Raw genomic sequence first — 23689 nt, forward strand, 5'->3', positions numbered from 1 at the left:
GTTGGCTTTCATCACTCTAAACAATTCAATATAACACGATGAGTGGCTTAATCACTCACAATCAGTACATGTTGCCATAACACGCTTCATTTAAATGGTCTTCAATCCAGTCACTGACTATGAAAGCTATTATCACAGCACATCAGCTCACAGTAGAATATCAGTCAACAAAGTCAAATTATTGTCCTAAGGTCAGGAGTATACAGGACTCCAAATTTTTTTAATTCATTTATAGCATGATGGTATCACTGGCCAGGCCAGCATCTATTATCCATCCCTAATTGCCCAGAGGGCAGTTAAAAGTCAGCCACATTGCTGTGGGTGTAGAGTCACACGTAGACCAGACTGGGCAAGAATGGCAGATTTCCTTCCCTAAAGGGAATGAATGAGATCATTAGACTCTTAATTCCAGATTTTTATTGTATTCAAAATCCACCATCAGGGAATATGAAGTCAGGTCCTCAGATCATTATCTGGCTTAACAGTCTAGTGATAATAACACTAAGCCATCACCTCCCCTCTTTTTCAGTGAGTTTCCTTCAATGTTATTCAGATAGGTGGGCCTAAAGCTTTCTGTGAAGCAGTTCATTCCCTACATGCTCCGCCCTCTGTGTGAAAATGTTGCCCCTCAGCTCCCTTTCAAATCTTTCCCTATCATCTTAAATTGATGCCCTCTAGTTTTTGACTGTCCTCTTGTAGAATGACCTCAGCTATTCACCCTATCCATGTTCCTCACAGCTTTATAAACCACTATAAGGGTCATTCCTCAGTCTCAGATGCTCCAGGGACAAAGGTCCCAGCCTTTCCTTATAACTCAAACCCTCAAACCCACTCAAATGCTGGCAATATGTAAATTGTTTCTGTACCATTTCTAGTTTAACACCATCCTTCTTACAACAGGGCAACCAGAATTATGTACAATATTTTAAAAGTGGCTTCATCAATGTCTTGTATAGCTGCAATATGATGTCCCAACATATATACTCAATACTCTAACCAATGAAGGCAAACATGCCAAATGCTTTCTTTCCCACCCCATCTCCATGCAATACCACTTTCAAGTAACTATGAACCTACACAAGTAGGTCCCTCTATTCAATAACATGCCCCATGGCTCTATTATTAACTGTGTAAGTCCTTCCCTGCAACACTTTACATTTATCTAAATTAAACTCCATTTGCCACTTCCCTACCCATTGGCCCATCTGATCAAAATCCCTTTGTACTATTAGATAACATTTCTTTCTGTCTGCTATACCACCAATTTTGGTGTCATCCACAAACATACTAACTACACCATCTATGTTCTCACCCAAATCAATTATATAAATGACAAATAACAGGGGACCCAGCACCGAAGGTCATGGCGCACCATTGGTCAGAGGCCTCCAATCCTAAACTCTGCCACCACCCTCTATTTTCTATCAATTTTACATCCAATTGGCTATCTCTTCCTGGATCCCATGTGATCTAACCTTACTAACCAGACTACATGCAGTACCTTATGCAAGGCCTTGCTAAAGTTCACGTAGACACACAAGAATCAGTTTGTTGGATATCCTGCAATAGTTAACAAAAGAATATGTTTTGTCATGATCCTAACTGATGGTGCTATTGGGCAAATCAGATCCAAGATCAAAGTCTTACTTGATAGATTATATGCTGTTTTCTTAATTAATATGGTGGTTAATTACTAAGACATATTTACACAAGTTTTCAGATTTTCTTTAATAACGGAAGTTTATTACATAAAAGGTGGTGGTGTTCCCATGCATGTGATGCCCTTGTCCTTCTGCACAGAAGTGGTTGTGCATTTGGAAGGTGTTGTCTAAGGATCATTGGTTTAATTTCTGTAGATCGTACATACTGCTGCTGCTGAGAAACAGTGGTGGAAGGAATGCATGCTTCTGGATGGGGTGCCAATCCAGTTGCCTGCTTTGTTGTGGATGGTGTTAAGCTTGAGTGTTGTTGAAGCTGCACCCATCCATGCAAGGGGAGACTATTGCACCACACTCCTGATTTATGCATTGTAGATGGTGAACATCTTTGGGGCATCATAAGGTGAGTTACTTGCCACAATATTCCTGGCCTCTGACTTGCTGTTGTAGTCACCGTATTTATATGGTGGTCTAGTTGAGTTTCTGGTCAATGATAACACAAGGATGTTGATAGTGGGGGATTCAGTAATGGTAATACCATTGAATGTCATGAGGTGGTGATTAGATTGTCTTCTATTGGACATGGTCATTGCCTGACGTGAATGGGAGTTGCTGCTTAGAGTTGCTAATATGTATCACTGTGAGCACCTTAGTTCACTGTGTCTGTACAATATCAGGATGAGCTTATCCAAAGATGGAGATGAGAATTATTTTCTCTCAGAGGCTTCTTACTTTGTGAAACGGTCTTACCTAGACAGCAACAGAGGCTGGTTTATTGACTTTATTCAAGCCTGAGTTCGATTTTTAATAGACAAAAGAAGTCAAAGGTTACAAGAGCACAGACAGGAAAATGAAGTTGAGACCTCAGGCAGACTAGTGGATTAGATTGCTCAGTCAAATTAGAGAGAAGAATACCATCCCTTCAACAAAATTGATTCACATGTAAATGGTTCAGCACTGATTACACTGGTCTTGAATTATTAAAGTTGCCCCTTGAACTGCTAAATGCCTGTATTTGTCGGCACTGCAACCCTTGTATATACTATTTTTTTCTTTATTCTTCCATTCCATGCACTGAATTAACTGGGAGTATCTCTCCTATTTGCATCACAAGTGAACAGAGTCGAGAGTGTGGTGCTGAAAAAGCACAGCAGGTCAGGCAGTGTCTGAGAAGCAGTAGAATCGAAGTTTTGGGTATATTCGATTCTCCTCTCCCTCGGATGCTGCCTGACCTGCTTTGCTTTTCCAGCACTACACTTTCGACACTGATCTCCAGCATCTGCAGTCCTCATTTTTTTCCATAGGGATTCTAGCATGCAAACTGGGTGAGTGATATTTTTGGTTATGAAACATGTTGTGTTTTTGGGGTACAAAGCAGAAGCTGTTGTTTTTCTTGCTTATTTACAAAGGAGTGTTATGTGATTAATGAGGTTATACTTAAACTGTGTATTTTTTAAAAATTGGATTTGTATTAAAAGTAGATGGTTTAATTTTGCTACATTGATTTCTTGTTTTATTTATCGAACTTGTTTTATTGTTCCACAAACTCTGCAGCATTGCATGCTTATGTTTCCATAAGAGAACACTTCATTAAAATCAAAACAAAACAAAAGTTGATCTAGCAAGCCAGATTTAGGTCTGGAATCTTTTTGTTCAGTAATAACATAAACTGGGATTATAATAGTGGTCAGGAATTCAGTGATGGTAATGTCATTGAATATCAAGAATAGATGGTTAGATTTGCTCTTCTTGGAGGTGGTCACTGCTTGGCACTTAGAAATAACATTCCTGGGCATTCCTGATGAGGGGTTTATCCTCAAAATGTTGACTGTCTTGCTCCTTGGATGCTGCCTGGCCTGTCATGTTTTGCCAGTGCCGCACTTTTCCATTAAAAATAGCATGAATGTTACAACATCTCAAGCCTGAGTTTTGCCCAGGTCTTGCTACATTTGGACACTGGTTATTTCAATATTTGAGGAGTTGTGGTTAGTGTACAATTATCATCAAACATCCCCACTTCTGACCTTATGATGGAGGGAAGTTAATCGATGGAAATGGTTGAGCCCAGCACACCACCCTAATGAACTGCTGCAGAGATGTCTCCTCCCACAATCTTGCTTTGTGCATGGCATGACTACAACCAGTGGCGAGTTTCTTCACCTCCACACCCTCTTCCAGCTCCGCCAATTCTCATTGACTCCAGTTTTGCTGGGGCTCCTCTATACCACTAGGACAAATGCTGCCTTCATGTATCCAAAATGTCGACGTCTCCACCTCCTGATGCTGCCTCGCTTGCTGTGTTCTTCCAGCCTCCAGCCTGTCTATATTGATATATTGTACAGTCACTCTCACATCACTTCTGAAATTCAGTTCCTCTGTCCATATTTGGACCAAGGTTATAATGATGTAAGGACGTAAGAGGTCTGGACAGAACCCAAACCGAGAATCAGTGAGAAGGTTTTGCTGCTTGATAGCAATGTTTATTACATTTTCTATGACACCTTTGCTAATGATTGAGAGTAAATTTATGGGATAGTAATTGACCTGCTGTCTGTGCAATTCATGTTTGAGAATTTTCCACCTTGCTTGGTGCAACTGCTGTCCTGTTCTAGATCCTGCCATCATCAGGCCTGATCAGGTTCTTATTGATTAATTATCTTTGATATAGCCATTGTTCAAACATTCACAAAGTTAATGTCCAGCCCTAACTTATATTGCCTTTGAAAGTTATTGTTAATTCCATAACCATATTTGCCTTTTTCATTTTCAGTTCATTGTTCCTAATGTATTGGTCATTCTGATATGCATGGTGTGAAATTTATTTTCTTTAATGCCTCAGATGTTCTCGCTATTAGTTTGAAATGTAAACATTTCAAAATTATGCATGCATTTTAAATTAAATTTTGCTCTTATATAAGCGCTTCTCAGAATGCATCATCTGAAGTTGCTTCACATAATTAATTGTTCTGGATCTGCAGTACCTATATGAACACGAAGGTAGAGCAAGCATGGCAACAAGATGAAGCGAGTCAGCATTTGAGACATGTCCTCCAGATGAAAATGGAAGACTACAGCATTCTGGACTTAATATTGGGTTCAACACCTTTAAATTGTGAACCATCTCCCATTTCTTCCTTTTTTTTAGCTTGTTGTATTCTGTTATCATGTCCCCCAACTCCACCCAAACCTCCACCCATTCCAGGTGGACTGTCTGTCCTTTCAAGTCAGACAGGAGGCAAATCATTGTTCTGACATTCTCACATCACTTAATCTGAACTATCAGCATCTTTTCCCCCACCAGTACCCTACACCCACTAACCCCACACCACCCCCCCCCCTCACCTCCGCTCCAAACCTACAGCATAAATGTTACTGCCTCCCCACTTCACTTCAGCTCTACTGAAAAGTTATCTAGACTTGAAACGTTAGCTTGCTCTCTCTTCACGGATGCTGTCTGACCCACTGTGATCTCCAGTATTTGTTTTTCAGTATTGATTCAAGCACTTGCCGTAATTTACTCCTAATAGAGTCATAGAGTTCTACAGCATGGAGACAGGCCCTTTGGCCCAAACTGTTTCATGCTGACCAAAATGTCCGTCCACGCTAACCCCATTTCCCTGCACTTGGCTGATATCCTTCTAATCCTCTCCTATCCGTGTATTTGTCCAAATGCCTTTTAATTGTTGTTAATGTACTCACTTCAACTACTGCTGGCAGCTCATTCTATCTACATACAACCCTCTGTGCAAAAAAGCTGTGCCTCAAGTTCCCTTTTATTCTTTCCCCTCTAACCTTAGACTGATGCCCTCTAGACCTCGATTCCCCAACCCTGGGAAAAAGACTGAATGTACTCACCCTTATCCATGCCTCTCATGATCTTATATACCTCAATAAGGTCCCCCCTTCAGTCTCCCATATTATAAAGGAAAAGGTCCTAGCTTGCCCAAACTCTCCATATATCTCAGACCATTGAGTCGAGCCAACATCCTTGTAAATTTTGACTGCACTCTTTCCAGTTTAATAACCTCCTTCCTATAACAAGGTGACCAAAACTGAACACAATACCCCAAATGTGGCCTGACCAACATCCTGTAAAACTGCAACATAACTTCTCAACTTTGAGACTCAGTACCCTGACTGATGAAGGCCAGTTGCCAAATGCTGCCTTCACTGCTCGGTCTAATTTCAGAGAACTGTGAACCTGAACTCCAAGATCACTTTGTTCCACTACACTTCTTAAGGCCCTATCATTCACCATGAAACTCCTACCTTGATTTGACTTTCCAAAATGCAAGACCTCACATTTATCTAAATTAAACTACATTTGCCATTTCTTGGCCCACTTCCTCACCTGATCAGTATCCTGCTGCAATTTCAAAGCATGCACTCAGAGCATATGTAGATTAACTGGCAGACGTTTTCTCAGAGTATTGAGTACAGGAGTTTGGAGGTCATGTTGCGGCTGTACAGGACATTGGTTAGGCCACTGTTGGAATATTGCGTGCAATTCTGGTCTCTTTCCCATCGGAAAGATGTTGTGAAACTTGAAAGGGTTCAGAAAAGACTTACAAGGATATTGCCAGGGTTGGAGGATCTGAGCTACAGGGAGAGGCTGAACAGGTTGGGGCTGTTTTTCCTGAATCTTCGGAGGCTGAGGGGTGACCTTATAGAGGTTTACATATTTATGAGGGGCATGGATAAGGTAAATAGGCAAAGTCTTTTCCCTGGGGTCAGGGACTCCAGAACTAGAGGGCATAGGTTTAGGGTGAGAGGGGAAAGATATAAAAGAGACCTAAGGGGCAACCTTTTCACACAGAGGGTGGTACATGTATGGAATGAGCTGCCAGAGGATGTGGTGGAGGCTGGTACAATTGCAACATTTAAGAGGCATTTGGATGGGGATATAAATAGGAAGGGTTTGGAGGGATATGGGCCGGGTGCTGGCAGGTGGGACTAGATTGGGTTGGGATATCTGGTTGGCATGGACGGGTTGGTTCCATGCTGTATATCTCTATGACTCTATGACTCTACTAACTTCCCCAAGGCCTCAGGTTCCCAAGTCTTCATGTCTTTCTCCATGGCAAACACAGAGAAGAAATATTCATTGAGGACCTCGCCCATCTTCAGCGGTTCTACACAGACATGTCCACTTTGGTCCTTGAAGGGCCCTATTCTCTCTCTAGTTATTCTTTTTCCTTTAATATATTGAAAATACCTCTTTGGATTCACCCTAAATCTTCTCAGCCCAGTAAACGCCTGCAGTTCCTGCATACCTCTAGGGATTCCCTTGATCCCAGCTGCCTGTATGTGAGCCACGTCTCCTTTTTTTCTGATCAAAACCTCAATATCTCTTGTCATCTAGGGTTCACTATTCCTGTCAACTTTACCCTTCACCCTCAAAGAAATATATAGACCTTGAACTCTAGCTATCTCACTTTTAAAGGCCTCCCACTTGCCAGAGGTACGTTTGCCTCCAAACAAATTACTCCACTCAACCCCTGCAAACTCCTGTCTAATTCCACCACAGTTCACCTTGCCCCAATTTAAAACTTGAACCTATGGACCAGTTTTGTCCCTCTCCATAGCTATTTGAAAATTAATAGAACTATGGCTGTCAGTCCCAAAGTTCTCCCCACTGTCATCGCTGACACCTGTCCTGCCCTATTTTCCAACACTAGGTAGTATTGCCCCTTCTAGTGTAGGACCCTCTATATATTGCTTGAGGAAACATTCCTGAACACACTTAACAAATTCCACCCATCTAAGCCTTTAACACTCTGGCAGTCCCAGTCTATGTTAGGAAAATTCAAATTGCCTGCTATGACAACCCTGTTGTTCCTGCAAGTCTCCCCAGTCTCTAATTTTGCTAATAGATTGGTAACTACAGAGGATATCCAGTATTCTCTGCATTCCTTTCACTCGGAGGAGGTAAGTTTATTCAAGAATATTTTGAGATGCTAAGAAATATTTCTTAGAGGGTTCAGTGGATGATTGAGTTTATATTTCATATATTTTAAGTAAATAAAACTTTGCTCAAGTTTTCCCTCAGATTTATAATTAAAGAAACTTAATAGATGCTGGAAAGTTGTCTAAAAGTGAATTAATACATTGATTACTTGTCTAGTCAAGTTAGGCAATTAATTTTGTACATCTTTGCAACAGTCAATTGAATAATCATGGAAAACTTTCCAAAATAGTCAGCTCAAACTTTAGTTGCATGCAATCCACTTGGAAGTATCAGATCTGTTGTTGTGTCTTTAGTTCAGTCTGAGAGACATGATACTCACTAGCCTGGACACCATCGAAGGTACATAAGGTTAACCAGTTATGGAAAAGTGAGGCCTAATTCAGTAAACTTGGGGAGCCATTTTACACTTTGGCATAGTGCTCGCTAACAGTCTAATTTTGAAAGTGTTTTTGTTGCTAGGATTCAATTTCTAGAGCATCATTCTATTTACAGTTAGTTATGTTTGCTATACTTATGTAAAAGGCAGTGATGAATTTACAGGTCAAATATAAGTCTATAAGTTGGTGCCAATAAAATAACAAGTCTCATTCATAATTCATAACATTCATTTAACTGAACTCCATCTTTTTATGCAGTTACACACACACACGTGGTTAATATAAACAGATGAAACTATTTCTCTCACATAAAATAGAAATTGTGGAAAAGCTCAGCAGATCCAGCAGCATCTGTGGAAAGAAATCAGAATTAACTTTTCAGATTGAGTGACCCTTCCCCAGCTCTGAGGACAGATGTTGCTGACCTGCTGAGCTTTTCCAGCAATTTCTGTTTTTGTTTCTGATTTACAGCATCCATAGTTCTTTCAGTTTTTAACAATTTTTCCTAACCCTTTTCCCCTTATCCTGTGCAGCACTTCCAACTGAAAAAGATTACAACTGTTATGGGTGAATTCCACCAGTTCTGCAAATTGCAATCTTCTCAAATGTTTGCATCATGATAAATGTATATTCCTGAACTGCTGCCGGTGCATTTTGGTGGTGCCTTTGACACATGAGGGACCAGCTCAAGAAGTGGCCTTCCCTGCACTGTATGGGGACATTGTTCCACGAGTGACAAATAGACAAATTACTGGATAGCACAAAGTCCACTGAGCACAGTGACTCCGAGCCATTCAGCTGTTTGGTTGAAGATGAACTTAAGGGAATTTATATTTGCCAGGAATTGGTGTTGGAGAGACTGTTAGGTCTGAAGGTTGATAAGTCTGATGGTCTACATCCCAGGGTACTGAAGGAGGTGGCTCGAGAAATCGTGGATGCGTTGGTGATTATTTTCCAGAGTTCGATAGATTCAGGATCAGTTCCTGCGGATTGGAGGGTGGCTAATGTTGTACCACTTTTTAAGAAAGGTGGGAGAGAGAAAGCAGGAAATTATAAGCCAATTAGTCTGACCTCAGTGGTGGGAAAGATGCTGGAGTCTATTATAAAGGATGAAATTGCGACACATCTGGATAATAGTAACAGGATAGGTCAGAGTCAGCATGGATTTATGAAGGGGAAATCATGCTTGACTAATCTTCTGGAATTTTTTGAGGATGTAACTCTGAAGATGGACGAGGGAGATCCAGTAGATGTAGTGTACCTGGACTTTCAGAAAGCTTTTGATGAAGTCCCACAAAGGAGGTTAGTGAGCAAAATTAGGGCGCATGGTATTGTGGGCAAAGTACTAACTTGGATTGAAAGTTGGTTGGCTGACAGGAAACAAAGAGTAGTGAAAAGCGGCTCCATTTCGGAATGGCAGGCAGTGACCAGTCGGGTACCGCAGGGATCAGTGCTGGGACCACAGCTTTTTACAATATATGTTAATGATATAGAAGATGATATTAGTAATAATATTAGCAAATTTGCTGATGATACTAAGCTGGGTGGCAGGGTGAAATGTGAGGAGGATGTTAGGAGATTACAGGGTGACCTGGACAAGTTAGGTGAGTGGTCAGATGCATGACAGATGCAGTTTAATATGGATAAATATATGGTTATCCACTTTGGTGGCAAGAACAGGAAGGCAGATTACTACTTAAATGGAATCAATTTAGGTAAAGGGGCAGTACAAAGAGATCTGGGTGTTCTTGTACACCAGTCAATGAAGGTAAGCATGCAGGTACAGCAGGCAGTGAAGAAGGCTCATAGCAATGCTGGCCTTCATAACAAGAGAGATTAAGTATAGAAGGAAAGAGGTTCTTCTGCAGCTGTACAGAGCCCTGGTGAGACCACACCTGGAGTATTGTGTGCAGTTCTGGTCTCCAAATTTGAGGAAAGACATTCTGGCTATTGAGGGAGTGCAATGTAGGTTCACGAGGTCAATTCCTGGAATGGCGGGACTACCTTACTCTGAAAGACTGGAGTGACCGGGCTTGTATACCCTTGAGTTTAGAAGATTGAGAGGGGATCTGATTGAGACATATAAGATTATTAAAGGATTGGACACTCTGGAGGCAGGAAACATGTTTCCGCTGATGGGTGAGTGCCGAACCAGAGGAGACAGCTTAAAAATACAGGGTAGACCATTTAGGACAGAGATGAGGAGAAACATCTTCACTCAGAGAGTGGTGGCTGTGTGGAATGCTCTGCCCCAGAGGGCAGTGGAGGCCCAGTCTCTGGATTCATTTAAGAAAGAGTTGGATAGAGCTCTCAAGGATAGTGGAATCAAGGGTTATGGAGATAAAGCAGGAACAGGATACTGATAAAGGATGATCAGCCATGATCATATTGAATGGTGCTGCAGGCTCGAAGGGCAGAATAACCTACTCCTGCACCTATTGTCTATTGCCTATTGTAGTCTTGTCTTACCACCAAGGTCATATTGAAGGTCATGGCCTCAGCATCAAAGTTGAAATTGAGCTCCTTTGTTTGCCCTTGTGTTGTTGCCATGAAAGACAGAGGGCAAATTCCTGAACACTGTAAGCTGCAAACCATCACACCACACAGAGCCACTTCAAAACAAAAGCAATTATGCAAAATGCATGCTAGCCATAACTCTGTATGTAGCGCTTGGAATAGAAAAATGTCATCGGTACCATTGCAGGAACTTGCGTACCAAACCTATGTTGATTCTTCAATGCAGTACTGAAATGTGAGAAGCATCTTTTCAAAGGTGATGTGAAACTGATATGGTAATTTTAAATTCTAATGTGAACTTTGGACAAAATTTTCCCCATGGTCATAGACAATATTTATCGCTCGATCAACCGTCACTATAAACATATTTTCTTACCATGACTATGCACAAACAATTGCCTTGATTTCTACATTGCAACCAGAATGACACTTAAAAGATAATTAATTTGCTGTCATGTGCTTTGGAGAATCCTGAGATCATGAAAGGTGCTATATAAATGCAATTTATTTTCTTTCAATGTGATGTGCAGCATGAGTATTTATTCTCCAGATAGAGTTCCTGAGCTGTACAATTTATTGGTGAACTTGTTTGAAATATTATAAGTCATGGGTTACACTCCAGTGAGACAACTGACTCTAATTCTGCCCAGTATACCTTACGAAAGACAACAAGGTCATGAAAAGGTTATGGTGGAAATTTACCATATTGATATCAGCACTGAGGGACCTCAGAGACTAGACAACCTAGGTAGTCCTTCTTATAGCAGTGAATATTAAGGGTAGGTTTAGTAGAAGTCTTCAAAATTATAAGACACTTTGATAGAGCAAATGAAAAATCGGACCAGAAGTAAACTATCTGGCTCCCCAATTGCTCCACCATTCAAAACTAGTGATGATCTTTTGAATTCCACAGTCCCATTTACGCCGTTAACCTTCAATTCCCTTGTCGAAGAAGAATTTGCCTTTAAGAATACTTAATGATTCTGCCTCCACTGCTTTCTGACAACCACCTGGGAGAAATAAATTCTTCTTTTCTCTGTCCTGAAAGGGTAATCTCCAATGTCACAACAGTGCCCCTCATTCTGACCCACATAAAACACACATTCTTTCCATTTCATCTTGCAAAGACCATTCAGGATCTTGTATGCTTCAATTAAGTCATCCATCCCACTTCTAAACTCCAACGCCTGATCAACCCATCCTCATAAGGCAACCCACCCATTCCAGGTAACAACCATGCAAACCTCTTCTGAACTCCCTCCAATGCGATTCCATCCTCCTTTTGCGAAGAAGACCGAACCTGCGTACAGTCTTTGAGGTGTAGTGTCCCACTCAATATCCTATTCAGGTGAAGAATGACATCCTTATTTTTATGTTCAGCTCCTTTCATGATAGAGCATAGTATCCCATTGGTTGGTGCTATATATACACGCTAAATTTGTGACATATGCGTGAGAACACGCAAAGCCCTATGTGTTTCTGAATTTGATAGTCACTTGAATTGAAGTAATATGCTTCTTTTTCATTCTTCCTGCTAAAGCAAACAACTTCACATTTTCTCAATTTTGCTCCATCTGTGAGGTTGCTGGGTGGCTCAGTGGTTAGCACTGCTGCCTCACAGCGCCAGGAACCTGGGTTCGATTCCAGCCTTGGGTGACTGTCTGTGTGGTGTTTGTACATTCACCCTGTGTCTATTTGGGTTTCTGCCGGGTGCTCTGATTTCTTCCCACCAGGTTAGGTGTGTTGGCCATGCTAGATTGTCCCTTGGTGTTCAGGGATGTCTAGGTTAGGTGCATTGGTCAGGGGTAAATGTAGGGTAGGGGAGGGGAATGGGCCTGGGTGGGTTGGTCTGCTATGGTCTGGCAATGGAGGAGTCCATGGACCTGAATGTCCTTGGTGGAGTGGGAAGGAGAGTTGAAGTGTTGAGCCACGGGGTGGGCCAACCAACCCAACCATCCCGTGGGTCAACGCTTCAACTCCCCCTCCCACTCCACCAAGTACATGCAGGTCCTTGGACTCCTCCATCGCCAGACCATAGCAACATGACGGCTGGAGGAAGAACGCCTCATCTTCCGCCTAGGAACCCTCCAACCACGAGGGATGAGCCACAGGATGGTTAGGTTGGTTGGTCCACCCCGTGGCTCAACACTTCAACTCCCCCTCCCACTCCACCAAGGACATGCAGGTCCTTGGACTCCTCCATCACCAGACCATAGCAACACGACAGCTGGAGGAAGAGCGCCTCATCTTCCGCCTAGGAACCCTCCACCACAAGGGATGAACTCAGATTTCTCCAGTTTCCTCATTTCCCCTCCCCCTACCTTGTCTCAGTCCCAACCCTCGAACTCAGCATCACCTTCCTAACCTGTAATCTTCTTCCTGACCTCTCCGCCCGCACCCACACTCCAGCCTATCACCCTCACCTTATCACCCTCACCTTAACCTCCTTCCACCTATTGCAATTCTAACGCCCCTCCCCCAAGTCCCTCCTCCCTACCTTTTATCTTAGCCTGCTTGGCACACTTTCCTCATTCCTGAAGAAGGGCTCATGTCCGAAACGTTGATTCTCCTGTTCCTTTGATGCTGCCTGACCTGCTGCGCTTTTCCAGCAACACATTTTCAGATTAGTTATACTAACCAAATAACATAGATTTAAGAGAATTGCTAAAAGAACCAAAAGGATGATGATAAAGAGCTCTTGTTTTTCACCGTATTATAATATGGAATGTGATCAGGAAAGAATCAAGAAATATAATTAATTGGATAGCACTTCCAAAAGGCTAGCACATTGACAGTGTCCCAAAAGGGTTTCTCCCACTTTTACATGGATCCGTAATTTTACAATTTGAAAGGCTCAGTAAAAGTTAGGATTGTAAAGAAGTCATAGTCAACTCAATATTAACTCTGTTTTTCTTTCCATAGCTAATTCTTGCTGAAAATTTCCGGTGCTCGTGGTTTTCATTTGAGTAAAATTAGTTTGTATGTGTCCATTGACTTTTGTTCTGGGAATTCATTAACTGGGCGAACATAATTTACATAGTTATTAGACATGTTACACAGGACTTGGTAATGATAACTGCCAAAATGGTTTAAAGCTAAAGTAGTAACTTTGTGATGAGAGGACTATTGCGCTGTTTGAGGTCCAGCAGCATGGAGAGCTGATTAGAGCACAGCCAGCCTCAGTGTGATACACACCAATGTTCTATTCACCCAGCTGGCGAAGTGCAGATAGGAAGCTTTTCTCATGAATAAAAATCTAGCTATTAAACATTTTGAATTATCTTGGACAAACAGACTTTGACTTATTCTTTCCCTTTCCACACTCTTCCCTTCCCCCTACCCACATTGTAGCTTAGTTAAGAGCTAGATTTCCCTGTTTATATTCGGTCTGGATTAAATTACTTTACAAGATGCAAGCCTTGGTTGACATATTGCATAGATTATGAATCTTGCAGATTCCAAGATAAAAGATAATTAAAAATGACATTTTATTCTGTTCATCTCTACTATTCATCTCTAACTGTTGATATACCCTGTATCATTTATATTTCCAGTGTATTTGTTCTCATCATTAACTCAGTATCACAAATCAGCATGAAGACGGTGTAAAATCTTGTGCTGGGAGGTCTGTTGTATTCTTTTTATTATAATATATTACTTGTAAAGCACTGGAGGGTGAAATACCCTTTAATACCTATCCTAGCTTTCATAAAATCTTGAGATCAATTAACATTTTTAATGATAGTGAAGTTTTTCGAATCTCTGCTCGTTGAGCAGTTTTCTAAAGTTAGTTGTAATGTATACACTACTTATCATTTACAAACTAAGAAAGTGCCATCTTGTTGGGCTCCAAAGTAATCATAACTTACTCAAGTGCAAACATTTATTCTTTGACCTTCTCAGTAAAAACCCCTGCTGAATATTAGAAGCTACTTTGTCCTTGGTATGCAAATGAACTGATGATTGCAACCTCTGTATGTAATTCTGGAATATTGGTTTCACTGTTGATGAAATTACAAAGAAGTTAATTGTGGCCATTTACCTGCTCTTCTTGTTGGGTTATTTTTCCAACCTTTGTTGTAGTTTCTCATTCTCTCCAATCTAGTGGATTGGATTGTATCTTTTGTCATGTATATTTCTTCTTCTCACTGTATTTGTTCTTTCTTTGTTTTAACATGCTGTCTCTGTTTCACTCTCGTCCAAACACATTTAGAAATTCAGATTATACTCTTTTCCCTGGCACATTTCTTTACTTGTTGATCAGATTTGGTCTTGGACCCTTGCACTATTAAAATATAGCGCCTCCCTTATCTTAATCTTCAACAGATGATGCCTTTGAACTGATGAGTTTTAGTCCAGTGGTGAAGCAGCCCCATCATTCTGATTCCTGCTTCAGAGAGATTGTGATTGAAACTTTTGTAGTGTAACAATGGATGCTGTTAAAGAACTTGAACAAACACAATGTCAATATCATACACCATAACTGATTGCTGTGACCCTCGGGTTGGAAGCATGGTGAACAAATGTTTAGCCCACGATTTATGCGTCATAGAATCCTTACAGTTTGGAAGTAGGCCATTCACTCCATAGAGTCCCTACCAATCCTCTGAAGATCACCCCACCCAGGCCCATTCCCTTACCCTACCCCTGTATTTCCCTTGGCTAATCCACCTAGCCTGCATATCCCTGGACACTATGGAACAATTTGGCTTGGCCAATCCACCTGACCTGTACATCTTTGGCCTGTGGGAAGCAACCAGAGCATCAGGAGGAAACTCACACAGACACAGGGAGAATGTACAAATTTCACACAGTTGCCCAAGATTGGAATCAAACCTAGGTTCCTGGTGCTGTGAGGTAGCAGCGCTAACTGCTGGGCCACTCAGTCAACAAAGATCAGGCATTCAACCAGGGCCTGGGATTGAGGAGGTTGTAAATCAGGACCCAATAACTGGGGCCTGAAGTGCTTGGGATGATGTGGGGTCCAAGGCCTGGGTTGGGAGCAGAATTGGGGTGCAGAATTCTGGTTTGTGCCCCTGCACATAAGTGCAAAGTGCGAGCCAAAACTGTCCCAATACTCCATTCGGGCCTTCCCTGTAAATTGTCTTCAGTTGGTTGCAGCTGGATTTCTGGAAATGTTCTCTGCCAGTTTCGGAATGAAGCTAGCAGGGGAAATGTGACTATATGACCTAGGTGTAGGGGCAAACGTTGCATTGCCTCTATGACTGCAGACTGGCCAGGAAATTGTCCAAAGGAAGGGAGTGCATCTCCTATGTGAGTAGAGGAGGACGGGGGAAAGAGCGTCTTGGACCCAGTGAAACTGGCCACCACTTCAGGCAGTGGATTGTGGGGCTTCTCTTCTGCTTCGAGCAACTTCCTGTCACAACCTAAGGAATCACAAGTCTTCAATCCAACTCATACTCCTCAACATAAAGCCCTTTTTCCCCAACATTCAAAAATAAACACCACCAACAAAATGTGCATATCTTTTACACAACAACACATCTGCTGATACAAACAACAATGAACTAGCCATCAAGAAGTGACAGAATGTAGGTGCCCGTATTTAGATAAGTGCCTGACCCACTTCTACTCCAATGCCTACAGCTTGCCTAGTGCTGACTTTGGGAAAGGAAGACTATCGGTGGCCATGTCTCTTGAGAAGCTCTGGGCCAAGAATGCCTGACTTTGCTCTGCACCCACTTGACATGGGTGACAGCCTCTGGGAGCCACCATCAAGGTGGAGTGGCAATGGGGAGAGCACAGAAGTTATTATTGTGATAGGATGTCAAAAGGTTCATGCTGCCTGGAGCTAGTGGTGCTCCTCAAGGTGAGCAACATCAAGGATCCCAGAGGTGTATTCAAACTTTCTGGCCTACTGTATGAGCCATTTCAAATCTACCCCCACGATAACAGCATTCTGAACATGTGAGTCAGCCACTGGGAATCTCAGCCTGAATTACTGCTACAGCATTGAGCAAGTCAAGAGATTTCCACCTTTGTTGCAGTGTATGTGAGACAGTGGCCTTGAGAGTCTTCATTACAGTTTGATCGGCTGGTGCTAGGGCAGCAAGGTGGCTAAGTGGTTTGCACTGCTGCCTCACAGTGTCATGGATTTGGGATTGATTCCAGTGTTGGGTGACTGTGGAGTTTGCATGTTCTCCCTGTGTCTGCCTGGGTTTCCTCTGGATGCTCCTATTTCCTCCCACCATCCAAAGATGTGCAGGTTGGGTGGATAGGACGTGCAGGGTCCAGGGATGTACAAGCCAGATGGATCAGCCATGGTAGATACAGGGTGACAGGGATAGGGTAGCGGTTCTGTATCTGGATGGGATGCTGTCCAGAGGGTTGATGTGGACTTGAGGAGCTAAATGATCTCTTTCAGAAGTGTAACAATTCTATGATTCTGTGCTGTTATCAAGCTGACCACTATGTTCTTGATGATAATGATGTGTTCTGTACTCTGCATAATGTCTTCTTGGGAAACATAATTCTCTGTGCTCCAAGACAATGTCCAGCTGGCTACCAATGCACAATGTCACAGCCAGCCTGGAGACAGTAAATCAGGGCTGGAGTGTCTCAGCCCAACACTACTTTCTGTCAGTAACATGAGGTGGGTTAATGAAAATTGTGTTCTGTTCATCCATTTGAAGAGGCTGAAACATGTCTCAAACCTCCATCATCATGGCTAATAAAACAAATACTAGGTTCTTAGGTCCATGTTCTTGTAACACTTCAAAAACAATGCAAGATGTTCAGCTAATTTAGCCAGACTGAGATATGTTGAGACTTCAGTTGAGCGTAGTTTGTGAGATTTAAAGTTTTCTGAGGTCCCAGATATGCTTCAAATATATTACCTTATTGTAAGCACGTATATTTTAATAATTAGAATGTACTTGTCTTTAAAAGCTTGTGAAACTGAGTCTGACATTGTAATGCGCATTCACACAATTGGTGCCCTGCTCAGTGCCTCATTTAATGGAAGCTCCAATTTGAGAATGAGATTGAGAAGACAGCACACCCACTACAAGAGAGTCTTGATTTTCTATTCATTATGTTCATCACCAGAACATTGGGAGTGTGACAGATTGAGCAAATGGACTGCCATGTTCAATGCTCAAATTCATGTTCCACTTGACTAAACGGTTTTGTCATGTAAAATTTACCGTGTAGAGTAACTCTGGAGCCTGGCCCAATCTAAAAGCAGAGGATCCTGGTGGAGGGTGTCTCATTTGTGATCTCTAGTTGAGTCCTAACACCACATGTTCACAGTACAAGACCACGTTGCTCAATACTGTAGTATAAAGTGGGCAATTTTAAAACTGTCTCCCAATGTTCATTTCCAAAGACATCAAAGGACAGATGCAGAACTATTGGATGATCTAATATTGTCCAATTTACAGCATCAACCAGAGTCTGTTATTCCCAAAATGTTTAGTATGAGTTCAATGTGCTAATTGTCTTACCCCAATGTTAGAGTTGCTGTGCTATAACTGCAATATATTAAGAGTTGAAAATGCATCTTTATTCATTGGATGTTCTGTAAAACGAAGATGATATTATTCATGGATAGAGAGAAGACCCCAGAGTTTTGTTGAGTGAGATTAGAATATGGTGAATGGGTTGCAATCTTTAACTAAAATCAATAAGTTTCCCAGGGTTTCAAAACAAAAGAGGTCCAGAAATGACTCATACCTTAATCTTAAACAGTGCTGATAAATGTTGTCTGTTGTGAAAATTTAAGGTACTCAGTATTTCATAAGGAATATTGTAGGCAGCAGTTAATGAGGCTTTCTGATCATTGTTGGACTATGTCAGGCACTCGCATAAGACTAAGAGCTGTACATATTCAGAAAAAAAATCATTTATCCAGCAAAATCACTGACATTTCACAGTAGAGTCATTGCACAAACAGTATCCCACATGGGAAATAATATAATGCAACTCATGGGCCCTATTAGATATTGCCAGCCTGTGCTTATAATACATGTGGCTGGTTCTCATTTATTGTAGAAATCTTAAATCATGCCAAACCCCATGGGCTTACTGTGATCTTTTTCAAAAGGAGCAATAAAATTGCAAATGAATTAAATATATTAATTTTAGTTGCACACGCCAAGTGGACAAGATTGTTCAGAAATGTCCAGCAAACAGACAGATTCAACTTTGTCATTGATTCTGTTTCCCCTAAGATTGTCCAGGAAATGTAATTTTAAGTAAATGTATTTTTGATCAGTTGACTCTGGAGAACAAAGGCTCCCAGATTTAGTAAATCATGAGTTACTGCTGTTAAACAATAAATTGTTTTATTTTATTTGCAGCTTTGCTAACAGAAGTCAACATGCATTTGGACATCGATGTTTTTGCAGCAAACTGGAGATGCACACTTGTCCAATTGATCTTGACCACATTTATTGCAGGTGGTCTTTGCATACTAATTGTCATTAACTGCACGTCGGTTAACTTCTCACATCCATAAGAACAGATCTTTTTCTTTCATTGAGCAACGTTTCTCTTCAGGGAGACGTGTAAGCCTTGGGATTTGGAAATATGATTTTGAAGACATATTGAAAATCATTAATTTCCAATATGTGCATCTTTAAATGACTGAAGCCTGTTAGAATATAAGGAAACACTTTAACATTTCAGGGAGTACTTGCCTATTCCCAATGCTCCTCTGTACACCTTTATTCCACATATGATGAGGCTCCTTTCTATTTAATTCCTGAAACTGCCGATGGCGTTGCCTGACTTGCAACAAAACATGTGCGTTTGTTCTGATTAATTAATTACTTGAATAGTGTTCACCTAGAAGCAAGACACAATAATATTCTTTGTTCCGGTATTCATTAAAGGAAAGAGATATTCTCCCCTGATGGCTGTCATGCCTGGAGAGTTACTTGCTCAACATTCTATGATGGGATTAATCATGCCCTACTGAGGGAAGTCACTAATGAATCTGTCTTTTTACCACATTGGTTAAAATGGCGGCTCTAATACCAATAATTGAAGCAGTTGGAGAAGGTTAGAGAAGCAGAGATTGTTCTCCATGGAGTAGTGAAAGTAACTGGAGCTTTAGAAGAATTATTCCAGATTCGGAGGAGATGTGATCAGATTGGTCAGGGGAAACAGTTTCCATTGGCAGATGGGTCGCTAAACAGAGGGCTCAAATACAAGATAATACAAGAACTGCAAGAGACATAGAAACTTTTTTTTCCTTTGAACTCAGTGAGTTGTAGTGATCTGGAATGCATAGCCTCATAGTGTGGTGAAAATAGTTGTTAACTTACAAAAAGAATTTGGATATGATGCTGAATTGGAACAAAATGTTACTCAGCGTTGGGTCAGAAGGAATGGAATGGAACAAACTGAAGACAGAATGGATTGAATAGTCATCTCCTGTGTTGTATGATTTGATCTTTCTCCTTTGCCAACATACAAATGCTTTAGTAAGTTTCAATAACAGGGTGCAGAAAATCAAGTCGGAAATTGTTATTGATTTTTCACTGTCTACCATGTCCTAATAATGCTCAATTGTGCTTCAAGCCAAACATCATTTTACACTTATTTGGTCCCATGCTCCTTAAAGGTGAGGTAATGAGAATCAGCCTTCCTTATTCGATTACTGAAGTACTAAAACTAATTGGACAAGCAACATGTTCTATAGAAATGACACAGCTTCAGTGCACATTTTTGGCTGAAACAAAAGTTAATCAAGATGTTCTCCTTTCACAAGCCATAGCTGAGAATTTAAACAAAACAAAAGCCTTGCTTGAAATCTTCTTATGTACTGTATTAATGTTTTAACCTTGGCACACTAATGTATGTCATGTTCCTTATTGTCCTATGTTATCTATTATTGACTAAATGCATCATTTGATATTTAGATTTTGAATTAAATGATGCATAAAGTCATTCTTGCAAAAGATAAGGGAATGAAAGGATTCTAATACCCATTTGTAAGAATGTCCTTTTGTCATTCAGCCTAAGCAATTTAATTTGGTAGTTATCTTGGAGAAATTAAGGTTCTGTGTTAGTCAGTCTTCCAAAGAGAGGAATACTGCTTTGAGCTATGAGGATTTATTCTGTGAAATATGAAGCACTAGCAGAGTATCAATAAATACAACACATTGAATTGGTGTATGTTTATTCAGAAGAATATTCCAATGACCTTGCGAACCTTTAATATCTACTCCCAAAGGAACAAACCACCAGAGCACACATCAATTATTCAGCTTAAGGAATCCGAAGCTTTGGGGTGTGAGTATGGTATGTATATATCAATACAAATTGTCCAGATTTGCCCTTGATCTTTTATGGCCATTTACCAATTTCTGGATGATTAGATTCCCTACAGCATGGAAACAGGCCCTTTAGCCCAACAAGTCCACACTAACCCTCCAAAGAGTAACCCACCCAGACTTATTTCCCTCTGACTAATGCAGCTAACACTGTGGACAATTTAGCATGGCCAATTCACCTTACCTGCACATCTTTGGACTGTGGGAGGAAACCCACACAGACACGGGGAGAATGTGCAAACTCCACATAGTCACCTAAGATTGGAATCAAACCTGGGACTCTGGTGCTGTGAGGCAGCAGTGCTAACCACTGAGCCACCGTGCCACTCCAAGATGGAGGGCAGAAGAAAATTGTGGTTCTAAGCGCTGCTCCTTTTTGTTTTGAGGATTTTTTTAAGTGTTGGAGCTGATTTCCTGGATTTCTTGGACCGGTAATTACTGTTTCATAAGTTGTTGCATTAGTTTGGAATTTTAGAACAAAACAATTGCCATCTTTTCCAGTCTTCATATCTGGGTTGGCTCACTGTCAAAACCCTAATCCAGTGTTTAGAACTGCATTCATAATTAACTATAAAATAAAAGCTTTCAGGGCAAGGTCGAGGCAATGATAAGTGCTGTGATCCCAGCTGATGGTGATTCTGATCATGTGATTTGATAGACCATAGATTTTATTCTCTAATTTGTTCATTGTTGAACTCATTCAATGAACATGTTCACACAAGGCACTCAGTGTACTTATAATAAAGAAAGATTACATGTAAATAAAAGTAAAGAAAGCTACATGTATACATATGGATAACAATTTGGAATGACCTTAGCATAAACTGATAAAAGGAAGATAAAGCTCACTGGAACGAACCGGTGTTGTGCAACAAACCAGATTTGATCAGGGACCTCGAAGTAAGGGAGCCATTAGGAGGTAGAGACCATAATATGATAAGTTTTAATCTGCAATTTGAGAGGGAGAAGGAAGAATTGGAAGTGTCAGTGTTCCAGTTGAACAAAGGGAACTTCGGAGCTATGAGGGAGGAGCTGGCCAAAGTTCAATGGTTCAATATCCTAGCAGGGATGGAACAACAATGGCAGATATTTCTGGATATAATGCAGAAGGTGCAGGATCATTTCATTCCAAAGAGGAAGAAAGATCCTAAGGGAGGCTGATGAGGAAAGTTAAGGACTGTATAAAGATAAAAGAGAAGAAATATAATATAGCCAAGATGAGCAGGAAGCCGGAGGACTAGGAAACTTTTAAAGAGCAACAGGGGATAAGTAAAAAGACAATATGCGGAGAAAAAATGCGGTACGAAGGCAAACTGGCCAAAAATATAAAGGAGAATAGTAAAAGCTTTTTTAGGTATGTGAAAAGAAAAAAAAATGGTTAAGATTAAAATTGGGCCCTTGAAGACAGAAATGGGTGAATTTATCATGGGGAACAAGGAAATGGCAGAAGAGTTGAATAGGTACTCTGGATCTGTCTTCACTGGGGAAGACATAAGCAATCTCCCAGATGTAATAGTGGCTGAAGGACCCAGGGTAATGGATGAACTGAAGGGAATTTATATAGGGCAGGAAATGGTGTTGGATAGACTGTTAGGTCTGAAGGCTGGTAAGTCCCCGGGACCTGATGGTCTGTATCCCAGGGTACTTAGAAGCTGGCTTTAGAAATTGTGGATGCATTGGTAACCATTTTCCAATGTTCTATCAATTCAGGATCAGTTCCTATGGATTGAAGGGTGGCTAATGTCCCACTTTTCAAGAAGGGAGAGAGAGAGAAAAAACAGAGAATTATAAACTGGTTAGCCTGATGTCAGTGGTGGGAAAGATGCTGGAGTCAATTATAAAAGATGAAATTATGAGTCATTTGAATAGCAGTAACAGGATAGGCCAGAGTTTGCATGGATTTATGAAGGGGAAATCGTGCTTGGCTAATCTTCTGGAAATTTTTGAGGATGGACAAGGGAGACCCAGTGGATGCATTGTACCTAGACTTTCAGAAAGCCTTGATAAGGTCCCACATAGGAGATTAGTGAGCAAAATTAGGGCACATGGTATTGGGGACAAGATACTGACTTATATTGAAAATTGGCTGACTGACAGGAAGTAAAGTGTAGTGATAAATGGGTCCCTTTTGGAATGGCAGGTGGTGACCAGTGGGATACTGATACTGATTGTGGATGATCAGCCCTGATCATAATGAATGATGGTGCTGGCTCAAAGGGCCGAATGGCCTACTCCTGCAGCTATTGTCTAATATATTTTACAGATACCCAATCTTAGGGAAGTATCACTCCTGTCTTCACTTTAAAATTTATTGCTGAATTGATCAAGTCACACACTCGTATTTCATTTTCAGAACACTTTGCACATTCACTGGATGCGATTCTCACCATCTCTCCCTGTGACACACAGACATGTTAACTCACTGACATTTCTATGACTATCTTGACACTACTAGAGCAACATAACCCTTCTTTCCAGCTCAGCTGGCCTGAAGACTTCCTCTGAAACTGAACTCCCCTTCTGCTGATATGGATCTTTTCCTCTGAATTCAATAGAGGTATCCTAAGCCTTTTGTCTCTTAAGGCTAAAATTTCATTTAGTAGACATTTCAAGAAATTGCTTAATTAAGCAGTTTATCTAATCATTTAGTTTAATTCACATGATTCATTGGAAAGGCTGTCTTGCATTAACTATTCCAAATGACTTCCTGAATTTTTTTTTTAAAAAGCACTGAAAGCCAAAAATCTATTTCCTCCACTTTAGGAAATAAGGATTGTCCAAGCCCCCGAATAATGTGATCATCAGAAAAATAAGATTCTCAAATGCTGAGGGAAAAAAATGGTTGATCTTTCACAGAAGGTTTAAAGG

Source organism: Chiloscyllium punctatum, chromosome 39 (genome assembly GCF_047496795.1).
Source record: "Chiloscyllium punctatum isolate Juve2018m chromosome 39, sChiPun1.3, whole genome shotgun sequence".
Taxonomy (NCBI): Eukaryota; Metazoa; Chordata; class Chondrichthyes; order Orectolobiformes; family Hemiscylliidae; genus Chiloscyllium; species Chiloscyllium punctatum.